The following is a 23,949-nucleotide window of genomic DNA, read 5'->3' as shown; positions in this document are numbered from 1 at the left end:
AATCCCCAGTTCAAAACCCACCTGAGTCAGATATTCATTAGGTGGCTTAAGGCTTAAAGTATATATAAGGACTGCCCTAACATTTAAGTGTTTTTTATTGCAACCTTATCAGTTCTTTGGTTATGACCTTCTAGTATTTTTCAGGACTGCTTCATGAGGTTGAGCTTATGTGTACAGAGAAAAAGATGTTGGGTTTGTACAACACACAGTTAAGGATGTTGGGTTTGTACAACACACAGTTAAGACCAGGAGATCATAAGACTGTAAGATCATAAGATCATTAGACCAGGAAGATTTGAGTTATTTACAGATCAACATGTTGTGGAAATCCAGCCAATAAGTTAGCCTATAGGAGATCAGGCCATCACATGACGCCATAATCTGCTTCTTTGGACATAGCACATCATAGACTTTGCAATTATTATGGGAACCAAAGCAAAGGAATTAATTTTCACATCTGAAACATGCACAATATTTTATTAAGCATTGATCTTCTTTACTGATGAAGATTTCCATTGAAAAATAGTCCACATTGATGTGTTTACCACTCTGTGTAACTGACCTAAGTATTCTTCATCCACTTTCATACTAAGTGCTTTATAAATTTCATATAAATTATATATTTCATATGCAGATTCTTCTTCTCAAAATGTACACTTTTAGCCTCCAAATAAATGAATGGAAAAGTAAGTTTTGTTGAATTCAGGACTATTCGTGATTGTCACCTATGTAGAATTACACTATAAATATGTTGCTATCATTTTGAATTGAGGACAGTTAGCTAAATTCTTATTTGAATATTGGTCTGGCCCATATGAATGAGATCATTTTGTATTGGAAATTGGCATTCATGAAGCTCCACCAGGAAAAAAAAAAACCTTTTATCTTCTACACTCTACATGATAAACATTGTCATTTGTAAAATTAGGATTGTCTCAGAGGTGAGTTATTTTGTGTAATGAAGTTGATGGATTGAAGATTGTTGTTGTTGTTGTTTAAATTAGGGTTCTCCACCTTTGAAATGCATTTCTTAATTGGAAGCAGAATGAATACCTTAATAAATTTTGTATAAGCAGCCGTGCTCATTAATATTTTCCAAACAGCTCTTAAAAATAAAAATGTAGGTATCAAAAAGTACTTGACATCTGGCAGTACATAAAAATGCCTTTAAAATTGTGATATAGGAATAAGTAGGCAGATAAAAGCCATTATTATTTTTAAAATAATTTGTTAAAATAGCCAAGGTGAAGGTGTTTAATATATACTCTTTTTTATTTCTTTTGCTAGATGATCTACTGCTGGATTAAGTGAATGGGTTCGCCATTTATATGAGACCATTTAAACTGGTGTATTATTGATTCAGACAATCCTTGACCAGGGAGACAACTTGAGCTTCAACCCTGAAAACCAACTTCTGAGGTAAAACCCATCTTGTTTGCAACTCTGCTTAGTTGAAATATTACAAGACAAAGCCTGAGTTAATATCAGCAGAATCATCCAGATTTATGCAGCTTGCTTGTTGAAAAATATTGGAAAGTTCTGAAATAAAAACAGGAAGGGGAAAATGGGATAAATAATATTAGACTGCTTTGTAGATATTTTGGAGAAAATCATCTTTAATACTGAAAATACTTCATGTTGCTCTCTGTACATAAAAAGATGTAACTTTTAAAAACAAAAATGGCCAGCCTCTGAGTTGGACTTTCTTAAGAACATTTTTAATGTCTTATATTATATGACTGAAGGACACACACAATGCAAAGACATTGTGTAGTTGCTTTACTTTTCTATCTATTGTGACTTAGTGTTGTGTATCAACCAGTTCAGTGAAGTTTGTTTCACAAAGTGTGGCTGAAAAACACCTTGTTTTTATATCATGTATAAACACAATTTAGCAGCTTTGAATCTAGTCACAGTGGATGTTGTCCACTGTGGGAAAACAGATTCTGGATTCTTTTCAAGCAAAGCTTATGCTGTGATGTAAACAGACCTTTCTTCATTACACTACTAACCAGAGCATATAAAACATTTGCTAGATCAATTCTTGAATACAGCTCGCCTGTCTGGAACCCATACCTCATTTCGGACATTAATACAATTGAGTGTGTCCAGAAATATTTTACAAGAAGAGTTCTCCACTCCTCTGAATACAACAAAATACCTTATGCCACCAGACTTGAAATCTTGGGTTTAGAAAACTTAGAACTCTGCCGCCTTCGATAGGACCTGTGTTTAACTCATAGAATCATCTATTACAATGTCCTTCCTGTTGAAGACTACTTCAGCTTCAATCGCAACAATACACGAGCACATAATAGATTTAAGCTTAATGTGAAACACTACAATCTTGACTGCAGAAAATATGACTTCAGTAACAGAGTTGTTAATATTTGGAATACAGTACCAGACTCTCTGGTCTCTTCCCAAAATCCCCAAAGCTTTAACCAAAAACTATCTACTATTGACCACACCCCATTCCTAAGAGGTCTTTAAGGGGCATGCATAAAAGCACCAACGTGCCTACCATTCCTGTCCTAATGTTCCCTTTCATTATATCCAATTAATATAGTTATTACATAATTATGCTTATAAATATGCTTATATATCGTATAGTTATTTCATGCTTATGCTTATATATACTGTTGTGACAAATAAATAAATAAAATAATAAAAATAAAGAATGATAATTGTTCTTAGGTGCTAGTTTTGTACATATTCATTAAGAAACTACTGTCATTTTTCTCCCCATACAAATAGCAGCTTCAAAGATGAAGGTCAGGACTGTGGTTTAAAAAATGGTTCAAATGTAATTCACCTGCTTTAATTCTGATTCAGATTACCCTTCCCTCTGTAGTTACTACTGTACCATATTCATACAAATTCTGAAAATACTTCTATGGAGATTTAAGACTTATGGACTGAGAAATTAATTGTAAGAATGTTGAATACTATAGATGAGTGGTGAGTAAACACTCTTACAAAAGAAGAGCAATTTATATTGGATAAGACTGAAATTAATTTGAAAGTGTATTTAAATATAATAAACTCCAAGAATGTGATAGATCAAATATACAAATGAAACCTATCAATGTCTTAATATTTGAAAAGGGTGTGCAAGTATTAAATCGAAAGAGTGATATGGATTTTTTCCCCTGGATTTGCAAAAGAGATTATTTAAAGCTTTGAAGGATTTGTTGAAAGGAGACAAAAGGAAGATGAAAGGAGATTGTTTCGGGGGTGTAAAACCTAAGATAGTTAAAGGTATGGCAAAGGAACGTAGAGTCAGTTTATTTGATCAAGATTAAATTAAGTTATATGCTTATTTCTGATAGCCTTAATGAGTGAAAGATGAGGCATTAACATTTTGTCAACAGTTAAGAAATCAGTAATTGGAAAAAGAGTGCATTTGTTGTATATTAAGAGATAGTGAAATTTTACTAAAATTATTTGTAGTAGTTGTGATGAAGGGGGAAATTACTTCATTCTTTTTTCTATGTTTTACTTCCTTTTTCCCTGCATATTCTATTATTCTTTTTTATATTTTTTGTAGTTTGCATTAATTTTTATTTTTCCAATTGCAAATATAATAAAATTATTAAAAACAACAACAACCCCGGAACAGCACTTCCAAAAAGTGCTTCTGTCTGGGCTGAGATTATCTCAGATGTGAAAAATGGTTGCAAGTAAACCTTCTGGCTTCGAGGCAGTATGCCTTAGTATCTTATCTTCTGCTTGGAAATATGAGGCAACTTGGTTAGTCTTCCCGATATCTTTGCAAAACTGAATGGGTGTCATGCAATCACATTCGTATTCTGGCCATTTGGATTCCGATAGTTCAGATTTCAAAATCCAAAGTTGATATAGGGGTTAATATGTATCTTCCTTTAAATTCTCTCTCTTTTTTAAATCAGCCTTTCTCAACTTCAATGGACATTGGTTGTGCTGGCATTCAATTCCTGAAACTATGAATACTGGGTTGTAAAAGCTGCTCTGAATCCGATTCTCAATCACAACAGAGAATCTCAACAGTGGGGTACAATTCACCTACATTCACTAATCCTTTCTTTTGATCTTTTTGAATGTAAGTTCCTTTGGAATAGGCACTCATCTACATTCTGCATATAATACTACAATAATATGTTATTTCAAACTATCCACAAATTTTAATAAAAGGGATAAATGAACTCTTAGCTAAAATTATCTTCTTGGATGAATAGCCATATCTAAGTTAAGCACATATCTTGGCTTCAATTTAAGATCAACAAAATTAACTCTTTAAAAACTAACCCTGTTTGGGACTGGGTCTCATTTGAATACCACATGGAATGCTACATTCTTAACCCAAATGCTATAGAATTAGCTTCAAAGTGTAGACCACAATGACTTAGAATGCATACCAAGCGCTTCCTTTCAATGCAGACACTCGATGGAAGTTTCAAGCATTTCAGCTTTAATATCAAAGTACTTAGAAGCCTAATGAATCAATACGGAAGGAAATTAAACTCTTTATTGGCAAACATGAATTTCTTAAACATTGGGCAAGGACGCAAGTTGATTTAGTATTGGAAAAATTACAAGACGCCCAAATTAGCAAAAAAGAAAAAAGAAACCCAACGTGAATGGAAAAGTAGGGAGAAGGAGCTGAGCGTATTCAAAGCAGTGCTTGTTGGAAATCATTGTGGTAGGCAGTAACAGTATTGTTAATGTTATCAAAGACAGGCATTAAAAGGTAATGAAACCAAGTGAAAAGTGTATTGGTTCTTGGCCTTGAAAGCCAAGATTTATTGAATGAGATCTGTCAGCCTGTGAGCTCAGACACACATAAAAGCATAATGAGGGGACAGATATTAATTTTTATGTATTATGGCTATTGTGCTACTATTGTATGTATTTTCGATGAATAGCTTTGAGGCGGAGACATAAAAGAAAAGGATTGTGGGTTCAATGTGAAGGAAATGACACAATCTGGAATGCAGCCCCATATTACAATATAAGTAATCCTCGACTTACAACCACAATTGGGACCAGAATGTCTGCTGCTAAGCAATGCAGCCATTAAATGAGTCACCCCCATCATACACACAAATATTGTAAATACATCCCAGTTGTCAGGTGTCCAAATTTGGATCATATGACTGTTGCAACCGTTGTAAGTGCGAGAGCTGCTTGTAAGGCACTTTTCCAAGCACTGTTGTAACTTCAAACAATTATTAAACAAATAGTTATAAATTGAGGATTATCTGTATATGTAAGTGAAGTAATGTCTACTCATAGCAATTAACCATTCTCTGGTTAAAATTTTATACCAAAAGCATAAATTAGGAAAAGATGCATTCAGAAAGGAGTATTAATTGTTCTTTTATTGAGTTATAAAAGTAGCTTACTGATAGGATTCAAACTCCATATAAGGAAAAATTGCGTAAGACAACAAATTTAGGTTTTCTTTAGAGTCACTCTTGTCACTATTATTGAAAAAAGTAAGGTGATATAATACGTAAAGGTTAGTAGCATTGACAGATTGAATTTAGACACACACCCCTGCTTTGTGCACAATGTATTTATGGAAAATATGCCTATGGAGATTCTCAATCACCTGGGCTTTCTTAGTTTTTTTTCTTTGAAAATGTTTTACTTCTCATCCAAAAAGCTTCTTCAGTTCTGACTGAGTGGTAGGGAATGGAAGGATTTACATTCTTTGTGGTCATCTGGTCATTAGAACTCTGAAGATGATTGTTAGATGAGAAGCAAACTGTTTTCAAAGAAAGCCCAGATGCTTTTTGAAAAGCAGCTTTGAGATAAAAAATAAACTTGATGTCCAGCCCAGGCAAACTGGTTGGTCAGGAGTGTTTTTGTCTCAGCCAATGGATCTACAGCCATCTCTGTCAAAATGCACACATGATCCAGATGCTGTATTTGATCATGCAAGATGGTGTTTGTTGATCCGCAAAGTGGACCCAATTCCTGCAGGAGTAATTCTAGGAGGATTATGATGGTACAAAAGACACTGATTTACCAGATCAAACATCTCAGTCACTTCCCTATCTCCCTTAATCACTACAGACCCAATAGTCAGTCATTACACCACCATATTTGGGGAGAATCTATCAACATTTTCAGTTTGAATTGGATTTTGCATGGTGAGTGCAACCATATTACCCCCTTGTCACCAAAGCCACCGCAAAGTCAGACTGCCAGCTGAGAGCATGCCACAATTTTGTCTATCATCTCAATCTCAGGAAAAGCCATGTTTTCATCATCTGACCTCAATCCTACTTTCTACAAGTTTCAGGCCAGGAAAAAAAAAAAGAATTTGCCTTCATTAGTCACTCCTAGAATGCAAGGGTGCCGAAGGCTAAAACATATGAAGAAAGGCTGCAGGAATTGGGTATGGCCAGTCTAGTGAAAAGAAGGGCTAGGGGAGACATGACAGCAGTGATCCAATATTTGAGGGGCTGCCACAAAGAAGAAGGGATTAACCTATTTTCCAAAGCACCAGAAGGCAAGACAAGAAGCAATGGATGGACATTAATCAAGGAGAGAAACGACCTAGAATTAAGGAGAAATTTCCTGACAGTGAGAACAATTAACCAGTGGAATGGCTTGCCTTCAGAAGTTGTGAGTGCTCAATCACTGGAGGCTTTTAAGAAGAGATTGAACAGCCATTTGTCTGAAATTACATAGGGTTTCCTGCTTGAGCAGAACTAGAAGACCTTCAAGGTTTCTTTCAACTCTGTTATTCTGTTATCCCTTCAAACAAAGAACATTATGTGCTATCTCAACAGCATAACACCATAAGGGATTCTTCAAAAAAAACAAAAAACAATGCACTGACCACAAGGTGTGATGTTTAACTAATTAGAGGAAAATGATTTTTGATTTTTTTTTTGGTTCCAGAACCACAGTCCCTTCCCAGGAAGTTCAAAAGGCAATGAAGCACAAAAGGTTAGCTCCTTTATCAAAAGAGGGTGTGAAATATTGGGAAAGTTCAAATCCATTTGTCCAGTGCTGTAATGACTCCAACAAGGATATTAAAATAAACCCCATTGTGATAGCTAGTTAGATGGAAAATATATGATGATGGGAGGAAGAAGAAAGCTGTGATATTGTGGGAAACTCTTGTTTGTATCCCACTTCTGTAAAGTAATAGGAACTGAGGCCAACTGATTCTCCTTCTCTGTTGCAGCATCAACTTTGTAGACACCAACATTGTCCTTAGAATTATGCCTAGACTGATCTATAGCAATATTCTGGAAGATGGAGCATTTCCTGACAGCATTTGGGGATTATGATGTTTTCTCCACCTCCTCCTCCTCCTCCTCCTCCTCTCCTGCTGCTGCTGCTGTCATTTTTATTGTGTATTGCTTAAATTTGCTCTGATTTTTATGTTTTTATTCTACATATTTACTATGGACATCAGTTATTCAGACCACAAGTGAGTTATCTCCCGATTGTTCCTTCTCTGGAAAGAATTGTGTCAGCCACATCCTGCTGCCTGGCTGCCAGTTTCACTGTGGTATTGCCTCCATTCATAGAGATGTTAGCAGGGACATTTAACCTACCCTTGGTCATCTAGAAGCTCATTTTCACTATGGAGTTTTTAAATGGTTAATTGTATTATAATGCCTTGTTAAGGCTACACTTGGAATATTGCATTAAGTTTTGGTCTCCATGATGTAAAAAAGATGTTGAGACTCTAGAAAGAGTGCAGAGAAGAGCAACAAAGATGAGTAGGGGACTGGAGGCTAAAACATATGAAAAACGGTTGCAGGAACTCGGTATGTCTAGTTTAATGAAAAGAAGGACTAGGGGAGACATGATAGCAGTGTTCCAATATCTCAGGGGCTGCCACAAGGAAGAGGGAGTCAAACTATTCTCCAAAGCACCTAAGGGTAGAACAAGAAGCAATGGGTGGAAACTGATCAAAGAAAGAAGCAACTTAGAACTAAGGAGAAATTTCCTGACAGTCAGAACAATTAATGAGTGGAACAACTTGCCTGCAGAAGTTGTGGATGCTCCAACACCGGAAATTTTTAAGAAGATGTTGGATAACCATTTGTCTGAAGTGGTGTAAGGTTTCCTGCTTGGGCAGGGGGTTGGACTAGAAGACCTCCAAGGTCCCTTCCAACTCTGTTGTTGTTGTTGTTGTTGTTGTTGTTGTTATTCTAAGGATGTTTTCCTGCTGATTGTTAAATACATACATACACTTTTTATGTTTTTAACAAAAATAATACAAACTACAGTAAGTATAAGAAAAAAGAAGAAGAAAAGAGAAAGAGAGAGAAAGAAGAAAAAGCTAAAAGTGCAAAAATAATACAGTAAGAAGAAAGTAAAGAAGAAAAAGAAAGAAAAGTAGAAAAATGAGGGTATTAAGAGCTGTGGTGGCGCAGTAGTTAGAGTGAAGTACTGCAGGCTACTTCTGCTGATCACCAGCTGCCAGCAGTTTGGCAGATCGAATCTCACCAGGCTCAAGGTTGACTCAGTCTTCCATCTTCCAAGGTGGGTAAAATGAGGACCCAGATTGTTGGAGGCAATATGCTGACTCTGTTAACCGCTTAGGGAGGGCTATAAGGCACTGTGAAGTGATATGTAAGTCTAAGTGCTATTGCTATTGCTATTAAAAAAGACAGCAGCTACAAGTACAATTATATTTTAACCTCTCTTTTTAAGGTTACATCATGACCTCTTCAAGGTTAATCTATAGTTTATCCTAACTATATCCTGTCTAATCATCAAGGTCATTAATCAGAAGTTCATTTTTTTTCTTTTTTACATTAAAGTCCATAAGGGTTTTCCAGTCACTGATAAATATAGATATTGTCTTTTCTCTGATCAAACAAGTCAATTTAGCCATTTTAGCAAGTTCTGTCATCTTCCCCAACCATTCCTCCATTTAGATATTGTCAAATATTTCTATCTTTGTGCATTCAATGAGCTTGCTGCCGTTATCATATATGAAAACAGGCTCCTTTCTAATTGTTTATCCATCAGTCCCAGGAGGAAAAGTTGTGGTTTCAATTGAATATTAATCTTTGGCATTCTCTGAATCACTGTATGTATTAGAGTCCGGTTTTGCTGCTGATTGTTACTGTGAGTTTATAATTGATCAGGCAGTACATAAATGGAATACATGAATATATTAAAAAAAAAACCTATGAATTTTAATTAGAAACTAGGAAAAATGGCAAGAAAGACTTTTCAGAACAAGGAATTCAAAAGAACAGTGTTTTACTGCAAGTATTTGTATTTTAAGTATTTCTCCTTAAATCATTTAACTATGACACCGAATCAGGAGTGAGACAGCCAATTTGTATATGATGCAATTGGTTTAGACAATGCAAAATGAGGCAAACTGCAACAGATTGGAAAGCATCCTCAGCAAATTGATTGATCTGACAACAAAATAAGCAAATGAAATGTAAAATAAATACAAGTAAAAGCAGTGGCGCTCTACTAGGTTACCTTGCCCTGACTCCAATTTTCCTTACATAATGATTGAACTTGAGTTTCTTTTGATTCTTTCAGAAATAACCCTAAAATTCTAAGATCGTGAACAAGCAGGAAAAATCTCAAGGAATTTTTTTTTTAAAAGGGAACAAAATGAGCAGTATAACACTGCCTTACATGAATCTTGATGGAATAGTGGGACGTTTTGTTGTTCTAACTATACAATGGTCCAAGAGAAGATGGAGAAGAGAGCAATTAATTTTATCATAAGATTTGAAAGCCTGTGGTTCAAATAATGGATAAAATGTTTGGAGAGTTTTATTTTAGAAAAATGAGGGAAGACCTAATAACTTAGTAAAGTATGAATTGTGCAGAGAAAATAAATACCAATATTAGATCTTGCATTGGATCTTGACATTTTCTCAAGAAATTGACAGATATACATCAAAGAGAGTCAAAGCTATCATAGAAACAAATAATGATGACATCCTTGGAAATGTTTAAAAATAAATTGATTGATGGAAAAACAAGGACAATTTATCAAAATTAATTAAATGGTGCTTGTGTGATTAGAGGCAGTCAGTTAATAAACAAATTTATTTCTGACAGACAAATGCTCTGTCTTACTCATTAGAAAAAAGAATATGAACACTAAATACAAACTCGATGGACACTACCTTATAGATGACTCCCCACCCTGTTAAAGACCTTGGAGTTTTCATATCAAATGATCTAAGTGCCAAAGCCCACTGCAACTACATCTCCAGAAATACTACACTACTAACCAGAGCATATAAAACATTTGCTAGACCAATTCTTGAATAAAATTCGCCTGTCTGGAACCCATACCTCATTTCGGATATTATTACAATTGAGCGTGTCCAGAAATATTTTACAAGGAGAGTTCTCCACTCCTCTAATTACAACAAAATACCTTATGCCACCAGACTTGAAATCCTGGGTTTAGAAAACTTAGAGCTCCACCACCTTCGATATGACCTGAGTTTAACTCATAGAATCATCTATTACAATGTCCTTCCTGTTGAAGACTACTTCAGCTTCAATCGCAACAATACACGAGCACACAATAGATTTAAGCTTAATGTGAAACACTCCAATCTTGACTGCAGAAAATATGACTTCAGAAACAGAGTTGTTAATTCTTGGAATGCACTACCAGACTCTGTGGTCTCTTCCCAAAATCCCCAAAGCTTTAACCAAAAACTATCTACTATTGACCTCACCCCATTCCAAAGAGGTCTGTAAGGGGCGTGCATAAGAGCACCAATGTGCCTACCATTCCTGTCCAAATGTTCCCTTTGATTGTATCCAATTTCATATAGTTATTACATACTTATGATTTTATATATATGCTTATATATCATATAGTTATTTCATGCTTATGCTTATATATAACATTGTGACAAATAAAATAAATTAAATTAAATTAAAATAAAATAAATTTGTAATCTTCACAGAAGCAACTGGCTGCCCATTGTATAAATCTGGATATTTCCTATTTTTTAAAGGAAATTTTTCTTTTTTTTAAAGGATACATTTTTCAACAGTTCACTCATTCAGAACATCCATCCATCCAGTCTTGAGGGAGTAGGTATAATAGGCCAATGATATTCAATTATTGAAACCCAGACTCACTTATTTTTGAGATGGGTAGCTATACAAACTGGACAAACTGGACAAAATAAATATTTCTCCGTAACAGTAAAAGTTGGAATGGTGCATCTGGACATTATATTATTGCACAGAAATAGTTCCAATAGTTTCAAGAATGGGCTACTGGTAGCAGTAAAAGTAGCCACCTGAAAATCGATAAATACAGGCAAAAGTGAAATAAAGTTTGGAGCATAAGCCAGGAATTCAAATTACAGGTGAAACAAATATGTTTCTCAGTTGGAAGCAGCAGTTTTTTACATGCTTTCTGTCGTGTCCCACTCCTCCGCCGACGGCCGGGTCAGGGAAATCCGAATCAGGCGTGCCTCTGCAGCTCTGCCAAAGTCCTAACAAAGTCCTCAAGGCAGGCAGGAGACCAGAAAGTGACTTCAGCAAGATATGTTCGACTTTGCCTGACTCAGAGACTGCCAGAAAGCAGATCCTTTATATAGGCCATGGGGTGTGGCTCCATGACTCAGCACTCATTAAGGCCTGCCTCTCCCTTCCTTCTGTTGCCTCCGCCTATCCAGTCTTCTGATGCGAGGGTCACTCCAATCAGCAGCTGTTGGAAATAAACTTTCCTCAGGCTCACATGCTGTGGAGGAGGGGGAGGGGTCTACTGCTCCGTTTGCCTGGGCATGGAGCCAGGGCTGGGGCCGGGGGGTGCTCCTTCCTCTGCAGCCTGCTTGGGCATGGAGCCAGGGCTGGGACCGGGAGGTGCCCCCTCCTCTTCAGCTTGTCTGGGCATGGAGCCAGGACTGGGGCCGGGAGGCATACATTCCTCCGTGTTCAGGAGCAGATAAGAAGGCCCCGGCTGCTGTGAGAGCGGGCAAGACACAACACAGTGACTGACTTTAACAGGATGGATGAATCCAGGCCAGATCCATGAGATTCTTCTTTGGGAAGTTATAGCTCCACGCTCAGCAGGTCCAGCTCCAGTACATCACTATCGAGTAAAAATATCCTCAAGTTGGCCACTAATGATAAGGCGATCATAGATCATGTGAAGATATGGACCAATGGTGGCTTTCAAATCTTTTACTACCGGTTCTGTGGGTGTGGCTTGGTGGGTGTGGCATGGCTTGGTGGGCGTGGCTTGGTGGGTGTGGCAGGGAAAGGATACTGTAAAATCTCCATTCCCACCCCAATCCAGGGGAAGGTTACTGCAAAATCCCCATTTCCTTCCCATCAGCCGGGACTTGGGAGGCAGAGAATAGATGGGGGCGGGGCCAGTCAGAATTTTTACTACAAGGTTCTCCAAACTACTCAAAATTCCTGCTACCGGTTCTCCAGAACTGGTGAGAACCTGCTGAAACGCACCTCTGATATGGACATGTGAAAAAGTGAATACAGGAGGGACAATGCTATTTTTTTTAATTAGTTTATAACATAAAATACAAAACAAAATAGTAGGGAAAAGGGAAGGGAAAAGGGGGGAAAGAAAGAAAAGGCTTTGATTCTGACTCCCTTTGGTGCAGTAGAATAAGATAATAACATCAAACCTCAACTTTTTACTTTTAAAAGGTAAAGTTCCCCTCACACATATGTGCAAGTTGTTCCCACCTCTAGGGAGTGGTGCTCATCTCTGTTTCAAAGCCAAAGAGCCAGCGCTGTCCGAAGACATCTCCGTAGTCATGTGATTGGCATGACTAAACGCCAAAGGCGCACGGAACGCTGTTACCTTCCCACCAAAGGGGGTCCCTATTTTTCTACTTGCAATTTTTACATGCTTTCAAACTGCTAGGTTGGCAGAAGCTGGGACAAGTAACGGGAGCTCACCCCATTATGTGGCACTAGGGATTCAAACCGTCGAACTGCTGACCTTTCGATCGACAAGCTCAGCATCTTAGCCACTGAGCCACTGTGTCCTTTAATTTTTACTTTTACATAATAGTATAAATACTTCCTGGCCATCAAGAGACATGACCCTGTATCCATCATGTCCATCCACGAAGACTCCAAAGGACACAAATTTGATTTAACCGGGACAACAGTTGTAATCCAGGTGAAGTCAAGGAGAGAAAGGGAATTCCTGGAAGCCTAATTTTTCACCAATAAATCAATAAACAGACATATTGACATCAACCCAATCTACCAACCACTTAGAATGAAAGAACAACATCAGCCATGATCCCAAAGACAACATTTAAAGACCAACCAACAGCCTCGCTGCAAACCAAGTTATAACTTAACAGATCACAAGAAATCGGACCACATCACACGCAGATGATCAAATCAACCCAAAACCAGACCACGACATCATCAGACATCCGAACAACAACATCAGCACTAATTTACATCACACAGATGGTACTTAAAACCAACGACTATGACTCAGCAACTATAATCGGCCAATCACACAACCTGTAATCAGACCAGGATTCAGAAAAATATTTAAACGCCAGTTTTTCCCCAGAGAAGCACAATCCAAAGTGCATTGAAGATGAGCATGAAACATTTGCAACCAAATTGCCAAGCTCGGAGCTCAAACCAACAACATAACTTGAGGGGCCGGAATAGCTCAGACTGGTAAAGCCTGTTATTAAGAACACAAAGCCTGCAATTACTGCAGGTTCAAGCCCGGCCCAGGGTTGACTCAGCCTTCCATCCTTTATAAGGTAGGTAAAATGAGGACCCAGATTGTTGGGGGAGCAATAAGTTGACTTTGTAAAAATATACAAATAGAATGAGACTATTGCCTTATACACTGTAAGCCGCCCTGAGTCTTCGGAGAAGGGCGGGGTATAAATGTAAACAAAAACAAAAAAATAACTACCAACCCGAGCTACTAATATTCAAAGACATTTCAATAGTATAAACTAGCCATTTCTATAATAAGAAACTTATCTAATTGGTAAAACCCAAAATCAAAGTTTCATATTTCTTTTCAATCTCAAGCACAAAGTACAGAAGTGGTTTCCAAGTAGAAGTTATGTGACCTAGGTATTTGTATCCTGCCTTTTTTATTATTTTTACAAAAAGCTCAAGGCAGCAAACATATCTAATACTCCTTTCTCCTCATAGTTTTCTCACAACAAACACCTTGTGAGGTGAGCTGGGCTGAGAGAGAGTGGCTGGTCCAAGTTCACCCACTTAGCTTTATATGTCTGAGGCGGGACTAGAACTCACAGTCTCCCACTTTCTAGTCTGGTGTCTTAACCACCAGCAAAAAACATCCAGACTTGTTTATTGAAAGCAGACTTGTTTAATGAACACCACATTTGCTTCATGACTACAGCATTTTCTTAATGACTGTCTCAAAAAGACGGTTATATAATCAGGCATGGTCCCTTGGTGGCCCACTCAATAACTCCCGACTGTAGGGGGCAGTGCTCATCTCTGTTTTAAAGCCGAAGAGCCAGCGCTGTCCGAAGATGTCTCCGTGGTCATGTGGCCAGCATGACTAAATGCCAAAGGCACATGGAACGCTGTTACCTTCCCACCAGAAGTGGTTCCTATTTTTTCTACTTGCACTTTTTACATGCTTTCGAACTGCTAGGTTGGTAGAAGCTGGGACAAATAACGGGAAGTCACCCCGTTATGCGGCACTAGGGATTTGAACCACTGAACTGCCAACCTTTCGATCAACCTCAGCATCTTAGCCACTGAGCCACCCTTGTAAGAGGGCTTTAAAAAAGGCTTTACTTTCTTCACAATATGAACCATCCAATCAGGGCTAACATTAGGAGCCTGTACTACTCCTGACTTATGTTGCCAATCACTACCTAACATATGCCATAACAATCAAGCCCAGTGCTCTTTGGGCCTTTCTGACAGCTGACCATCCAGCCTTTCTTTCAAGGATTTCAGTCTTTATTCATGTAGCCTTCTGTTCCACTGACACCTCGAGTCAGAACTTTTCTCCTGATGTCTAGCCTGAACTTTCTCCCTTACAGTTTTGATACATTGGTGATGGCCCTGCCTTCTTCTATCTTCTCCCTCAGATTCCCCTGTCAAAATGCCATTTCCCCCCTAACGTGGACTGTACCAACTGTCAAGATTGATGTAGTGTAGATTTGGGGGAGGGGTACTTGTTCTCTCTTTTAAAAATGGCATTCTGTCTTATTTTCCCTGTTAAGTGGGATTTTTTTCCCCCCAGGTGCAAATTGCAAAAAACGCTGGCCTATAGTCCTTTTTTTTAAAAAAAACCATATTATTTTGGTAGTGATATACTCCCTAGAACTTCTTTGTCTGTTGCTGAAGATAAAGCTAAGTGAAGTTTCTGCTTGTGCCAAGCACGGTGGAATCTTCCTTTTTAAAGCACTGCCTGATGGACAGACAGAAAGATAGAAAACTTTAGGGAGGGTGGAGATTTCCTGAGCCAGGCACTCACTAGGCCAAGCCAAGAGATAATTCTTATTGCAAAATGGATTTTTAAAACACTCTAGAGAGATGAGTAGGAAATGGATGCATTGATTCTTTTAATAATGTTGATAAGATGTTCGGGAGGGAGGGGGGAATGAATGCCTATCTTATATTAATTGAGGAAAAAGCTGAATACAAGAAGCTGCCTTCTATTAGTCAGACATGCTTGTCTGTCAGAAGTAGGGCTGGGGTGGGTAAGAAAACAATAAGCACTTTTTGTGAATACTCGCCTGCTGCTAAGAGATTTCAGCAACTTTCAGCTTTATGGATGGTATCCAAAAATTGATCGGGTGCTGCTTCCCCAAGAAGGTACTGCTTACCGAATAGACAAGGCCAGCTTAGGACTGGACAAGTGAAGGTAGAAAAGAAAGTCACAGGAGATAAAACACACGTGCAACAAAGGGGGTACTGCTGCAGGAGTGTATAATGACAGGCAGGCTGCCTGCAAAATGGCCAGTGCCTGGGCTACTGGTGCTCTGTCCCTTTACAATGCAGTGGAATGGAATAACAATAGCACTTAGCAATGGCGCTTAGACTTATATACCAATTCACAGTGCTTTACAGCCCTCTCTAAGCAGTTTACAGAGTCAGCATATTGCCTCCAATAATTTTGGTCCTCATTTTACCCACCTCGGAAGGATGGAAGGCTGAGTCAAACTTGAGTTGGTGAGAATTGAACTGCCGATTTGTTGTCAGCTGGTAGTCAGCAGAAGTAGCCTGCAGTACTGCATTCTAACCACTGCGCCACCACAGCTCTTAGTGGAGTGGAATGGAACGGAACAACTGCCTTCAACTGCTTTGAAGAATAGGTTGATTCCCTTTTCTTTGTGGCTATCCCTTAAATATTGGACGACTGATATAATGTCATCTTCTCTTCCTTCTCTTATATTAAACACGGATTGTGATCAAACAATCAAAGTAGTGCGGTATGTGAACACAGACAAAAAATACATTATAAAATGCAAAAATTCAATCAGATCTTAATAGGTCTTCTATTAAGCATCCATACAGGCCTTCTTAAGCAACATCTGTCTAGCATTTGAGAATACATAATGCATAACATAAGAAATAAACTCTAAAATTAGAATAAATTAGAACACAAAGAATAAAACCCATTTGAATAAATTGTTGGTTTAGGTTTTTTTTTCCTTCTAACCAAAAAAAACACAACATAATACAGTAAGAGATCCTTTAATCTTTTATTGGCTTGTTGATCTTTTGATTTCTTGGTGAATTAAATTATGTTAGGACCAAATGTTTCTTAGCCCTGTTGGAAGCTTTGTGGTTGCAATTCATAGTCTTCTCCAAAGACACTCAGAATATTTTCGCTCCACTTCTGTCTCTTCTTTGTTTGAGAGACAGTTAATATCCTCTTTTCGTCTTCTGAAAAGTGCATTGGAAACCCAGATTCAGAGTCATAACTATAGGCTGCTACATTTATGAGTTAAATGTGCCTTAAGTTCAATGTTCAAGGCCATTGCACAGCAAATGGATGCTAATTAGGTCAGTTGGAAAAGATTCTGCACTAGAAGTACCCATTTGAACACCACTAAAGCAGTAGAAAACTTCAGTCAAAAACTTTTAATCCTTTCACTTGCATCCTGGATAGCATTTTAACCCATAGGTTAACCCACTTCTGGATATTGGTATCTAATGAGGTAAGGTGAGATATGGTTTATTTAGGGTGGAATAGTTCATTCCATAGTTGGTTCTTTTATTTCAAAAATTAGTAGAGACATCTTTTTCCTCAGGGGGATTCTTGAAATAGTTCAGCTCCAAGAAATTTCAAAAGAATAGTATTACTACTCAAATAACTTCTGGCTGAGGGAAAAGATAGTATTGGGGGAAACCCGTGGCCCTTCTAGACCTAACCATTGGAAGTTGTGGCTCCATCACTTCTCAAAGGCAACAGATTGCTCATTTCTATTATACAATATGTTTGATTTTTTCCAATAGCAAATGGACTCGCAACAAAAAAAAAGTACAAATCTTACTGATTTAAAGGCATTCACGCTCAGAGAAATAAGTTCAGTTCCTTAAATCAAAGGCAGCAGGTACCTATTATGGGCCACAATAAAATGAAGACAGTAATTGTGAGCCAGAAGTGTTCTTCTGAAGCTGCGAAAATGTGGGCTTGCCTTCTACCTCTTTCAGGAATGAAATGATAACATTTTAGAACTTCCTGGCATACAGCGAGAGAATTCTTCTCCTCCAGCACCATTGTGAGGAGCTTATCACAGTTCAGATAGCCTGGATTTCTGCCACATTTGATGTCACTGTAGGTCATGCCTCACCAATGTGTCCATTTCACTTTCACTGTTAAGAGCAGTGGTGGCGCAGAGGTTAGAATGCAGTATCGCAGGGTAACTCACTGCTCACGACAGGAGTTCGATTCTCACCAGCTCAAGGTTGACTCAGCCTTCCATCCTTCCAAAGCCGGTAAAATGAGAACCCAGATTGTTCGGGGTATGCTGACAGTGTAAACTGCTTAGAGAGGGCTGTAAAGGATCGTGAGGCGATATATAAGTCTAAGTGCTATTGCTATTGCTACCAATGTCAGTTTTAATTGGCACCGTTGTTTGTCTTCTAAGAAAACAGATAAGCTGTCAGGGATCCGATGGATGCCCAAATTAAATCACAAGCCTCGAGCCAAGCTTCAAAAGAAATCCAGTTATTTATTAGGAGCTTCATGTCGGCAAATTCCAAATGAAGCCAACTGTGACCCCATGTAATTTACAGCCCAATCTTGGCTCTGTTTCCTCCCTCCCCCCAGGGTGTGTCATCAGTCACATTCACCAATGCAGCAATTTTGCGGGTTGTAGAGATCACTACCCTCCAGCCACTGTGGGTAACCCTGGGAGACAGCCGTGAGAGAGATATGTCTGGAATGTATTTTTGTTTTTTGGCTGCCTCAGCTGCTTCACTGGTTTCCCATCCCCCTTGCCTATGGCAACTCAAGAGCAGGTCAAGGATGCTTTGTGAGTTGACATAAGGTTCTTGGACCTATTCAGACAACTGACAGTCAGAACAATTAATCAGTGGAACATCTTGCTTCCAGAAGTTTTAAATGCTCCAACATTGGAAATTTTTAAAAAGAGATTGGATAACTATTTGTCTGATGTGGTATGGGATTTCCTGCCTAATCAGGAGGTTGGACTAGAAGACCTCTGAGGTCCCTTCCAACTCTGTTATTCTATTCTAACTACCGCGCGTTGATATGGGTCAGAAGGATACCACCCTGCCAGGCATCACTCATTAATCATTAATACTTCTCTGTGGCAGGTGGAATACCACCTGACAATCTAGCTTAGGGAACCATCATTGGACTCAGCAATTTTAACAGCTCCCAGCAGTTGTCTAATAGTCTTAACAGAGAAGGTGGTGACATTGCAGCTCCAGGAGCTCTTTGATGAAACGTATTATCTTGATCTCTTTTAATGGGTTTAAATTAAACCTGGAGATAGCCTTCATTGCCTTGATGGATGATCCATACATGGAAAGACATCAGGGGAGTGATATTCCTGGATTTCTCGATGATCTGCAATACCTCTCACAAGAACTTGTTGGAATATTCACACCTATCTTCAGGAAGCACTAGCATTTATGTGAAACTACTGGAAAATATTATTCTCAGATTTGGAGTTAGTTAACATCAATATTCTGAAAGTATTCAGTCATATTTTGCTCTCCAAACATCTCCAGAAACTCAGATTTTGGCTTAGCATTGACTCCTAGCAGCAGAGTTTGAGCAGGTCCTCAGAGTTTTCTTAGCAAAGTTTTTTGGAAGTAGTTTGCCATTGCCTTCTTTTTAAAACTGAGAGAAAATGATTGGCTTAAGGTCACTCAGTTAGCTTTGTGCCTAAAGTGGGACTAGAACTCACAACCTTCCAGTTTCTAGTCTGGTGCCTTAAACACAACACTAAAGTGGCTCTCTCTATTCTTAGGGTATATTTGATGGTTGATTTATTTTTTAATGTTCTCCTTATAGTGTTTGTATTTTGATATGATCATGGATGCATGTGTATCAGAGTCATAAGATTGCAACAGAAGATACATTTTACTTATTTATTTAGATAGAGAATTTATATGGCTACTCAGTCACAATTGTGACTCTGGATGGTATACAAATATTAAAACAATAAGCTATAACCTTTGGTGTCTTCGGTACAGAAAAAATGAACCCCAATTCATTTTTAATTTTAAAAATGCATCATTAGTGGTGTTCACCCAAATTCCTGGTCAAATGCCTGGAGAAACAGCCAGGTGTTCTTCAGGGCCTTCAGAAAGGCTAACAGGGTTGGTGCCATCTGGATCTTGGGGTGGTGGTGGGGTGGTGGTGCGATGCTGTTCAACGGGGCAGATATTGCCACAGAGAAGGCATGACTCCTGGGCCTCAAAAGATGGTACTGTTTGATTGAAGGATCCTGGAGCATGTCCTTCCTGTCAGATTTAGCAGGCTGAGCAGAAACAAACCACTAAACAAACAGCAAGCAATTTGGTTTTCTCTGTGGTGAGACTCATATTAGGGGGGAAATGGCATTGGACTTTCCCCTCCCCATGGAGAACTGTATGTAATGAAATTTTATTTCAATGTATGCCGATTAGTGTACATTTAAAGTGACGAGAAAGTTATTCTAAGTCTTATGATATCGATATTAATAGATATAGATATAGATACATAAATAAATAAAACAGGGATATGGTGGCTCAGTGGCTAAGATGCTGAGCTTGTCAATCGAAAGATCGGCAGTTAAGCGGTTCGAATCCCTAGTGCCATGTAATGGGGTGAGCTCCCGTTACTTGTCCCAGCTTCTGCCAACCTAGCAGTTCGAAAGAATGTAAAAAAATGCAAGTAGAAAAACAGGGACCACCTTTAGTGGGAAGGTAACAGTGTTCCGTGTGCCTTTGGCATTTAGTCATGCCAGCCACATGACCACGGAGACATCTTCGGATAGCGCTGACTCTACACTGAGACCATATGCACCAAAGACAAATTCCTTGTGTGTCCAATCACATTTGGCCAATAAGGAAATGTGTTGTGTTGTGTTGTATTGTATTGGAAAACTGGACCTGGGCTGCAGAAACCTTGATGACAGCTAGATGGTGGCCAAAAACCTGATATTTGTATTTCTCTTTCTCACTATCCAGAATTTTGCAGCCTAGTTTTCAAGTACATCTGTATCCTTCTGTGGCTTGGAACTTTCTGGGCACTTGATCTAGTTCCCCATAATTAGGAAGGATTCCTTCTCCTTCATCACCTGCCTGCTTGTAAAATGATTAAAAGGAAGCTTGGGGCTTAAAAAATCCTCAAAGCCCAGAGATGTCTCTTTGGAAAAAGAATGTGTATACCATGGATGTTACAGACAATGTTGTGGGATAGAGATCCATACCAAATGAAGTGAATTTATGCTTTGTCTGGATATTCTTAAGAAAAGAATATCCAAAAGATATAAATATTGTCTGTCCTACACGATAGAACAGACTAAGAAGCCAATGTATCCCACTTCAGGACTATTTTTATTGCAACAGCTATTATAACAGACTCTGGCAAGCCTAAATGTGTATCCTCTCCTTTCAGTGTATCTTAGAATAGAACAGAATAACAGAGTTGGAAAAGACCTTAGAGATCTTCTAGTCCAACCACCTGCTCAGTCAGGAAACCTTATACCATTTCAGACAAATGGTTGTCCAACCTCTTCTTAAAAATCTCTAGTATTGGAGCATTCACAACTTCTGGAGGCAAGTTGTACCACTGATTTAATTGTTCTAACCATCAGGAAATTTCTTCTTAGTTCTAATTTGCTTCTCTCCTTGATTAGTTTTCATCCATTGCTTCTTCTCCTGCCCTCAGGTGCTTTGGAGAATAGCTTGACTCCCTCTTTATGGAAACCCCTTTTGGAACATTGCTATCATGTCACCCCTAGTCCTTCTTTTTATTAAACTAGACATACCCCATCCCAGTAACCGTTCTTTATATGTTTTAGACTCCAGTCCCCTAATCATATTTATTTATTTTTCTGCACTCTTTCTAGAGTCTCAACATCTTTTTTACATCATGATGACCAAAACTGGATGCAATATTCTAAGTTCTTCATGTAAACTAGGGAGGGGCTTGTATGAGATGTTTTCTCAAGTTATTTTCTCGGTCTGGGCTCAAATCCTGCTTATCTAATTTTTGCCTTGGTAATGGTTCTTCCTCCAGTTGTTCACAATCATTCCACCTGCCCTCCACAAGTATGCTGTTCACTATGGAATCAGTTCTTGTAAAAGACTTCTGTATGAGTTTTTGGACCTCCTATCTGGGCAATCTATTGGGAGACTTCAGAAATAAAATTCTACCCGCAAACATAACCCAGCTAGCATTCCTTCTTTCCTTTCCCTGTCCCCTCAAACGATGTGAAGTTACAATATTTAAAAGGTAAAAAATGGCTAAAGGAGGGTTTTTTCCCCCCTCCATTCTTGTTTAGTCCTTAAAATTCTAATATGCCTACAGCAGCATTAGCCTTCCTTTCTAGACAATTTTCTTCTCCAGCAATTTATGCAATTTATGTCTCCTAGTGATATTCAGTGGTTAGTTCAGGAAGTTCAAAGGAAGGGAGGAAATGCCTAGCCCTAGTAAGCCCTAGCCCAAAATGCCTAGTAAGCTTTAAATGTTTTTTTTTAAAAAAAAGATTAAACAAAACTAATTCTTCAGCCATTCAGAGAAAGAAATCATAATTCTAATTCATTCTGTTCATCCAGTGAATGTTTAATATGTGTGTGTCTATAGGTAAAAATGCCAGACTGGAAAATCGCACTGTCAAACGGAACGGGAGAATAATGTAGATCCCTAATCTTATTAGTGGCCAACTTGTGGCTCTTCTGAACTGTGTTTAAAATTAATATCCTCATTTTGTTATTGCCATGTGATGATGGGACAAAGGTGAAGGAGTACGTTGGACTGGGTCATATTGTTGCATTGTGTTAATATATCAATATATTAAAAATGGATGAGTGGTCAAACATACACCTGGTATGGTTAGAAAAATAAGCAGCAGAGTTTTAGCCCAGGAGATTGAGACACATAAGGAATGCAAAAATGAAAAAGCTAATCCAATATCTGGCACTGCAGAGTTTATGTTGACCATGAAAAATAATGAAGCGATAAGTGGGAATTTTTTGGCATAGTTTGCCTTAAAACCTCCAAAGGACTAAACTGCTCAGAGTTACTGGGAGATCATGTGGCATATAAATTTAATAAATTATTATTATATCATCATTGAACAGCAATTGTGTCTTCCAGTATGCCATTAATCTTAGCGCAAAACCTCTGCCATTTCTAACTCCTGCTATTTCTAGGCACTTGACTATCCAGTCATATGGCAGGAAGTTAGATGCCTTCTTGTAGTCAAGCTACATTCAAATTGATCTCCCTTCTCTTGCAGTTTTCCAAAATCATCTTGACAGTTAGGAACTGATCTTTTCTCTATTTGGACAGTTTCCTTTCTGTGCAGGTTGAAAGAGCTTGTTTTCAGCTAGATGCTGTTGGACTACATTTAGCTATTTGAAAATTGTTAGTAAACAGGTAAGTGGCCTGTAGTTGCCTGGTGTTGCCTCTTTTGCTGGATCGTTCATTCACATCCTTGCAGTATGTTGTTAAATTCCTTCATAATGAGTAATTGCAGACCAGTCAGATGTTTCAACCAAAAAACATGCAGTTCTTCTTCAGCTGGTGCTGAGCAATTCTCGATCTTTCTTACCCAGAGGTGGGTTTCAGCAGGTTCTGACCAGTTCTGGAAAACCGGTAGCGGAAATTTTGAGTAGTTCGGAGAACCAGTAGTAAAAATTCTGACTGGCCCCATCCCCATCTATTCTCTGCCTCCCAAGTCCCAGATGATTGGGAGGAAATGGGGAGTTTGCAGTATGTTGTGACCCAGGCCCAAGTAGGTAGTAATAAACTTAGTCCGTTGAAAAACAAACAAACTTTATTCGAACAGCTGGGAATTACTTCCTTTCCAGCATTGTTCAACTCAAAGTAAAACAAATGCCTCCCAACACAAATTCCTCAGTTATCTCGCAAACCTTGTCCAATTAGGCAAACTGCCAAAGGCCCTTCCTGGCAAACGTCCAGAAGCCACAAAAACAAAGACGTAGATAAAGCAGAAGATGAAGCAGAAGACGCAGCTACAACATTGTTTTCTGGCAAATCTCAAACGCTGGTGCTGGTCTGCTTTAAGCCTTATGGGAGGGGGCAATCATCTCTTGGCCCTACTCCTGAGTTGTCCTCTCTGCTTGAGCTGCTCTTGCCTTCTGGCAGCTCTTCTCATGTGTGCATTAGGAATAGGCTCCTCCTGTTCCTCTGCCTCACTACTATCAGTCTATGGAGGCTCTGGAATCCAAACCTCACTTCCCGATGGCCCTGGCCTCACCTCAGCCTCATCGCTGTCCGACTCCGTCATCAGCTCCATAGACTGCTGATGGACCGCAACA

General features: G+C 38.7%; 1 long non-coding RNA gene across 1 annotated transcript in view; it reads left to right on the top strand.

The window, feature by feature from the left end:
- LOC131195231 (uncharacterized) overlaps positions 1–23,949 on the top strand; it is a 153,227-nt gene that overhangs the window by 46,208 nt on the left and 83,070 nt on the right. Inside the window, exon 3 of the long non-coding RNA XR_009154383.1 lies at positions 1,288–1,419. This is a non-coding gene — a long non-coding RNA (uncharacterized LOC131195231). The remainder of the gene's footprint in view (positions 1–1,287; positions 1,420–23,949) is intronic.

Source organism: Ahaetulla prasina, chromosome 3 (genome assembly GCF_028640845.1).
Source record: "Ahaetulla prasina isolate Xishuangbanna chromosome 3, ASM2864084v1, whole genome shotgun sequence".
Classification (NCBI taxonomy): Eukaryota; Metazoa; Chordata; class Lepidosauria; order Squamata; family Colubridae; genus Ahaetulla; species Ahaetulla prasina.
This window is presented reverse-complemented; position numbering and strand designations above follow the sequence as displayed.